General features: G+C 41.4%; 1 long non-coding RNA gene across 1 annotated transcript; it reads left to right on the top strand.

Moving 5' to 3' along the window:
• The first annotated feature begins 484 nt into the window (after nucleotides 1-484).
• LOC121924438 lies at nucleotides 485-6,704 on the top strand. Its single transcript, XR_006102599.1, has 4 exons — nucleotides 485-585; nucleotides 1,400-1,464; nucleotides 2,680-2,771; nucleotides 4,517-6,704. It is a non-coding gene; the product is annotated as an uncharacterized LOC121924438 (long non-coding RNA).
• Nucleotides 6,705-7,010: the final 306 nt, after the last annotated feature.

Genomic DNA, 7,010 nt, shown 5'->3' with positions numbered 1-7,010 from the left:
AACGACCTATTGTGAGTACGAGGATATGAGGCTTTAAAAAAAAAGGCAAGAGGCTTTTTATTCAGTTGGGCTTTTGGCAATTGATTGTTTACAGAGGAAAGAGATTTTAACAGGTGGCTGCTATATTTCTGATGTGCCTTTAAAGTGCCTTTTGCTCAGTTGTGTGTTAATATTATAATTTACTTAATTGTGCTTCAGTATTATAATGTCCTAAATTTTAATATGTACTTTTTAAATTAATCACTTTTGGACTCTCAGTTTGAGAGCATGGAAGGATATGAGCAAAGTCAAGCAAAGTCAAGCAATCAAGGGTGAGAATGGAGTGGCCTTCCAACTGCTGTTGGACTGTAACTCTCAGCATTCCTCCCCACTGGCTTTGATGGTTACTGGAAGTTGCAATCCAATAACATGTGAATGAGGGAAGATCCCCTGCATCTTAAAAAAATGTAATTTGATAGCAATTTCTATCAATTGACTCTCATCTAGGTGTCATGGAAGGTACTGCACAACAGCATGAGGAGGGTCACAAGTTCTCCACTCCTGGATCTACACTGACAGGAAGTGTGTCTCCATGGTTCTAGACAGGTAGGATTCCAGGATCTCTGAGGCTGAGTCTAAGGCCCTGGACTCTCTTTTCCAGTCCTCATGATGATGAGGAAGAGTCAAAACATTGCCTTGAAAAAATAAGAGTGTGTGTGCATGTGTATTCCTCATTTGCTAGACTTGATTTTTTAATATTATTATTATTCAAATTGCATATTCTGTGCAATTATGGTTGCTGTTTAATGTATCATGCTTAATGACATCACCTGGGATTAAGCCTTGTAACACCACCAGAACATCTCAAGGAGACATCTCTAGGACTCAGGTTTTGGTTCCAAATTGCAGGGCTGGGGATAGTCTTGACCTGAGAACCCTAATAACTAGGACAGGAATCTTTCACAGGTCTTTTAAGAGATGCCAGGGATTGGATCTGGTACGTCTCGCTTGCACAAGGCATGTGCTCTGTCATTTAGTTCTTTCTTTAAAGGGTTGTGCGTGTTGGAAATGTCCTATGCAGCAGTTCAGAAGGGATTGTTGTGTGTGGGGTGTGTGATACAATCCATCATTTTTAACAGGTAATGTTTGTTCTCTCTAGCATGCCTGAGCCATCGGAAGCCTGGAGTGATTTTTGCACTGGCTTTATGCGTCGTTGTGTGTGCTCTTGGTCCAAGTGCTTCCCAGCCAGTGTTCCTGACCAGCCTTTTGCTAGTTTGATGCTACCCCCAGCTTTATGCTCCACTTGACAGACTCCTTGGCTGTGACCTTGGCTTTGCTTGACTCTAACTTTGGTTTCCCCTCTTGCATTGGCTTCTTTGTTTGAACTGTCTTCCTGGCTTCTGACCCTGTTTCTCTGCAGGATTCTCAAAGACCCTTACAACTGACACAATGGCACCAGCCCTGAATCATCTCAAGGAGTCCCAGGTGAGGTCCCACTTTGATTTCACTCTGCTCTGGCAAGAAGGCAGATACAAGGATGCAGCAGCCAGCACTTTATTTAAAGAAAAAGAAAAAGAAATCCCTCCTCTTAGGCTGCTAAACCCATTTCCTCCTCAATTTTCTGTTGTAAAATGTCTTCACTTCCTGGTATCTTCCCTGAAGGCCTTTTCTGTCCAACAGAGCCGGAGGCCACCTATGCATACTTACCTGAGTGTAGTTTCATTGGATTCAGCAGGGCGTTCTTTCAAGTAAAAATGCAGATGATTTAAACATCTATGACTCTCTCTTTTTAACATCTCTTGCCCCTCTACTGCTGCTTTAGGAGACCATGGGGGGGAGAAGGACTGAGAGAAATTCAGGAGGCTATTATAACAAGCTATGCCTAATGAAATTCCTTATTTTACAGTTTTTAAAGGAACAGGAGCCCTGTCCTCTTTTGCATGTGGTCACCTTACAGTTGGTCACCAGATTTTTTTAAAGTATGGGCCACATGATATCCACATTAATCAGCTAATCATGGCATCCTTGTTGACAGGCAGATGGTTGTACTGCCCCAGAGTCTGCCCTAGTTAAAAATCTGAAAATGATAAACAGCGTGTCTCTCTTAATCCACTTCAATGGTAAGTAACATGAGCTGAGAAATCGCTGCATCCAACTCCTCCAAAATTATTTTCTAGCACAATCCCACAATGATCCACAGAATTCAGGACTAAATCATTTTAATTGCCAATTTGCTGGGCAAATGCAAAAGTGAGGACACAAGGAAGAAATGCAAAACAGATGCTCCTGCCACTGCACAGACTGATACATTGGATAATCCTGAATGAGTTGCTTGATCTTATGTCTTGGGTATTAGTGGAAGAGGGGCAGAAAATATGGAAAATGTGTCCTTTTACAGTACCAATTGCAAAGCACTGTTTTAGTGATTCAGATGAAATGAACTACAGAGCCATTTAACCAGTGGTGAGAATCATGCAGCTCTCTAGATGCTGTTGGATTGCAATTTCCAACAGCTCTAGCTAGGATAGTCAATGGGAAGAAAGCTATGGAGGGTATTGCAGTCCATCCCAATCTGGTGCCCTCTCAGATATGTATATTGGATTACAGATTCTATCAGTTCCAATCAGCATGGGTAAATATCAGTGAATGATGGAGATTCTAATCTGTCCATTAAATTCTTCCCAATCTGAGTCTCTTCAGAGGTTCTGAAGGTTTTTACAAGACCCAAACATCTCCAGGTCTTCTCACTACAGGACACCCCAGTTATTAATTGGAGTAACTCATGAGGTCAGGTAAGAAACATCCTCTTTTAAACCCCTTATTATTTCATTACAAGGATAACTTGGGAAGACACTAATGGTCTTAGCATAGGCATCACACACTATTCAGCTGCAGCGTCCTGGCAGGGACACAGCAGAAGGTGCCATTTTTCTAGGCATCTTCAACATGCTCCTTCATTATTTTTCATGACTTTGTTCCCATGGAAATCAATTCCATTCAAAGCAACTGAAAAGCCAAAGGGTTGCAATGGATTTAAACAAAATTCCATCCTTGATTCCCATCTTCATAAGAAGGGTTACAGGATGTATTACAACACCTCACGTCTGCTCTCTCTGGGCTTTGTGATACACTAAACATTCAAATTTGGAATTTGGTGAGTTTGCTGAGCTGACTTGAGTAGGTAGTATAGTACCACTGTTGGTAAAGGACTAAGAAATGAGTTCTTGAGGGAGAAAAAGAGGAAGAACTCAAGCATTTCTTTTTAATGGTATGGTGGTGTTAGCTTTCAGCACTACCACTGCACCCAGCCAGCCTCCCACTCATTCCTTCACTCCATTTGTTAAACTTTCCAATGTACCTGTCAAATTCTCAAATTTTGTTTTCGGCTGCTGCCACACTGTATAAATAAAGCAGTTTGACAACACTTTAACTGCCATGACTCACTGTTATGGAATTTGGGGCTTTGCAGTTTTGTGAGATATTCAGCCTTCTCTGTCAGAGAGCTTTGTTGCCCCATCAAACTACAAATCCCAGAATTCCATAGCATTGAGCCCTGGAAATTAATGTGGTGTCAAACTGATTTATTTCTACAGTGTGGCAGGAGCCTTAATCTTTAGCTGGAGATAGAATCCAATCTCTTTTGGATCTGCCTCCCAGGAACTAGCAGCTCATACCGTTCAGCCAGTGTCAGTCAGGTAAGTTTATGCTGCCAGCCAGCTTTCTCTTGAAGCTTTGGTTAGCCACCTGTGAGACCAGCTTGATGGTCAGGTAGCTGTCATTGCCTTCTTGGCAGAAATTGGCCTATCAATAACCCAGAAGCATCCATCTTACAACAAAACTGCCTGGGTTCCTGTGATGCACCACAATTGTATGATTAAGACATCCAGTGGCATGTGCTGATAGAGGGCTAATGAGTGGAAGCTGGACCAAAGGAGGCATAACTATTAGCATGGCACTATTAGCTCCTCCATGGCCCTTTCTCCTCTTTCCAGGACATAACCTTTGAGATACAACCTTTTCAGTTAGACCCAAGGCAACTACCATCCATGCTAAAACCAGGAGAGGCAAGAAAAATGCATGAGAACCTGTATTGTTTTGCTTAAACAATCCAACAAAGATTTCATCACCAAATGGTGGGCCAATTGTAGAACTAAAAGAAAGCAAGCCAACTGGACCAATAGAAGGGAGGGAGGACAAGAAGATGATGACTGATAATGAAAGAGAAATTTTTTAACAGAAAGCAAATAACTCTGAATTGAATTGAAAATCAATCTGAGCCCCACTACGTGGGATGAAGTTATAAAAAGCACATATTTGGGAATTGTATTTGTTTTACTGTTTTAAATTCAAATATTTTAGAAGAGTGAAATATAATCTCAATCCGATTGTACAGAATGGTGAGAGGGAAGAGGAATAACCCTCAGGGCTGCAAAGAATATAACAAAATACCAAGAAGAGTTCTTAGGCTATGAATATATCTGAACTGCATGTTTATATTGGTTTTATACCAGTTTAATTGTCATGGCTTCCCCCACAGAAGTTCCCCAGAGAAGAGGAATGACTATTAAACCAGTGAGTGCCACAGATGTGCCTTGAATAGAACCTGGGTAGGAAAAAAACCAACATGCTGTCCAGGAGTAGCTAAGAGCTCTTGGATATCCTGCACTTGTTTCTGCCTTTAAAACAAATATTGCTGGTGCTATCTTCACAAAAGCATCCTAAGATTCTGCTGTTCATTCCTGTGAAGGAAAGAGATCCCAGGCATGTTGAATTTTGTTACTGATCAGGGATGAGGAAGCAACACTCTTGTGTTTAGGATATTTTTGTTTTGCCTTGAAAAGGAATTATGAGCTGCTTTTTTCCTGAGTGCCATTGCTCCCCAAGGGGCAACGACTGAATTGGCTGAGTAGTCTTCTAGTGCAATTTCATGCATTCTCCTCCCCAAAAGGAAAGAGGCCTTCCTGCTGTGCATCCTCTTTTCCCTCAACATGAGTCCTTCTGGCAGTTGCTTCTCTGGGTGCTCTGAACAAGTGCTCTCAGTTCCTGGTTCACTGCCACCCGTCCATCATGTCCCTTGCATCAAGAGACACAACAGTGCTCTACTCTGGAGGAGATTAACTGGCTGTCACTGCTGGGGAACTGCAAACCACTACCAGTTTGTGGATCATCCTGTTAATTAATGCCAGGTTTTTTTTTAAAAAAATGTGTGTGTGTGTGTGTGTGTTACACCCTGTGTTTTTCCACATGTCACTAGCTGCAACCAGTTCATTGGCTTGAAGGAAAGGAAACACTGAATGGGATCACCATCTCCCAAGTCACCGTTATTTCCCAAGCATCTGTGACTATTGTGTTTGGAGGCCTAGTAAGAAAAAACAGTTTTGGAAGCTCATCTGTTCTATTTTGAGATCATATCACAAGTGGGTGGCTCTGCTAAAGGAAAGAAAGCAGGATTCCACTTCAAGAAGAAGAAGCGGGATTGGACACTTGTGGCCCCACAAAAGTTCTCGGACTGGCTGTGATGGGTCCCCCATCTAGGTTGGCCACACTGTTCCAAACCTTGCCCCTTTACACCTCAAAACACCTCCCTGGATCTGGTAACCAAAATGTTCCCTGTTATGGACAAGTTGCTCTGTTGATCAGTGAGTTCAATGTGGTAAGCATGTCCAGTCTCCTTACCAATTCCTAAATGGAACAGAGTAAGTTGTAGAAAATAAACAAGTGAAGATATATTATATAACAAATATATTAAACAAGAAATCCCTGAACTCTTTCCTCATGCACAGCTACCAAAACCTTATTCAAATTTCCCTCCTTGCATCTGGCTATCTTCACTGTATCCCATCTTTTCTTCTTTAGCAGACAAACTTCTAGTTTGTACCCTTTCTGCCCTCTTGTTGCCTCCAGACCCCATTACAGCATTCCTTGAACTGTGATTGGCTGCCTTTAACCAGACTAGACCTATTTCTCTTCACACTGCAATCCCCATCATCTGCCACTACTGACTTGCTGACCAGGGCTGATGGGAGTTACAGTCCAACAACCTTTGGAGGGCCACTAATTACCCACGTCTGCATCAAAATAAGCAACCCGAATCTTGATCAGATTACCTTCTTATTAAGGCGGGCTTTCAATAACTGACTCTGCTGAGGAAGGCATTTTTAAAAGGAGAGCTCTACTTGTTCTCCCCCAATTGCACCCCATGCGTTTCTAAGTGGCTTTTAATGTACTTTATTTAATACAATAAGCTGTTTAATTGTGGTTTAATGTTATAATCTATACTTTAAAGAAATGTTAAAAACATGTTGGATTCAAGTTTCAGGAGAAAGATAGGATATAAATAAACACATAATAAGAGAGCATAATGGCCATCAACACCAGCCTTGTGAATGTTTCAGTTTGTAAACTTGGGCCTTGATTCCAAGATGGCTAACCCAAAACTGGCCCAGTGCTATGTTCCTTCTCCCTCAACAGTTTGCTATAGTAGGCCACAGAGGTATTCATATTTTTGAAACTCGTTAAAAGCCCTGCATCAAACTGTCTCTTCTTCAATGGATGGAAAAAGCTTGGTTCCCACTACACACTCTCCAAGAAGCTTGTTAAACTTCAGGTTAAATTGGCCGTTAATGCAAATATAACAACTGTGTTATCAAGAATGTGCATTTGATTTTTCATCTATGTCCAGTTTTGCATATTCAGTATTTTCAACAAGAATTGCACGATTAAAGTTCAAAGGTGTTTTTAAATTGTTTTCCATTAATATGGTCTTCATCCACCCATCTATTCAAATATGAGTGTAAATATAGCTTTCATCTTATGTTCACACTGCAAACATAAACAGCTTTTCCAAATACATAATTTGTACAGTGTCCTCTAAGAGTCCCTGGGAGCTGCAGTCTTGCAAGGAGGCTGAGAAATTGTTTTATAAGACAACCTATCCCTATCCCTCTTAAACTGATTCACATATCTCCAGATTGACATTACAGTTCCCACTTCCCTGTGGCTCCATCCCACAATGTTAATAGCATGAAATC

This window comes from Sceloporus undulatus, chromosome 2 (genome assembly GCF_019175285.1).
Source record: "Sceloporus undulatus isolate JIND9_A2432 ecotype Alabama chromosome 2, SceUnd_v1.1, whole genome shotgun sequence".
In the NCBI taxonomy this organism is placed as follows: Eukaryota; Metazoa; Chordata; class Lepidosauria; order Squamata; family Phrynosomatidae; genus Sceloporus; species Sceloporus undulatus.
The sequence above is the reverse complement of the archived record's forward strand: the minus strand, read 5'-3'. Positions and strand labels throughout refer to the sequence as shown.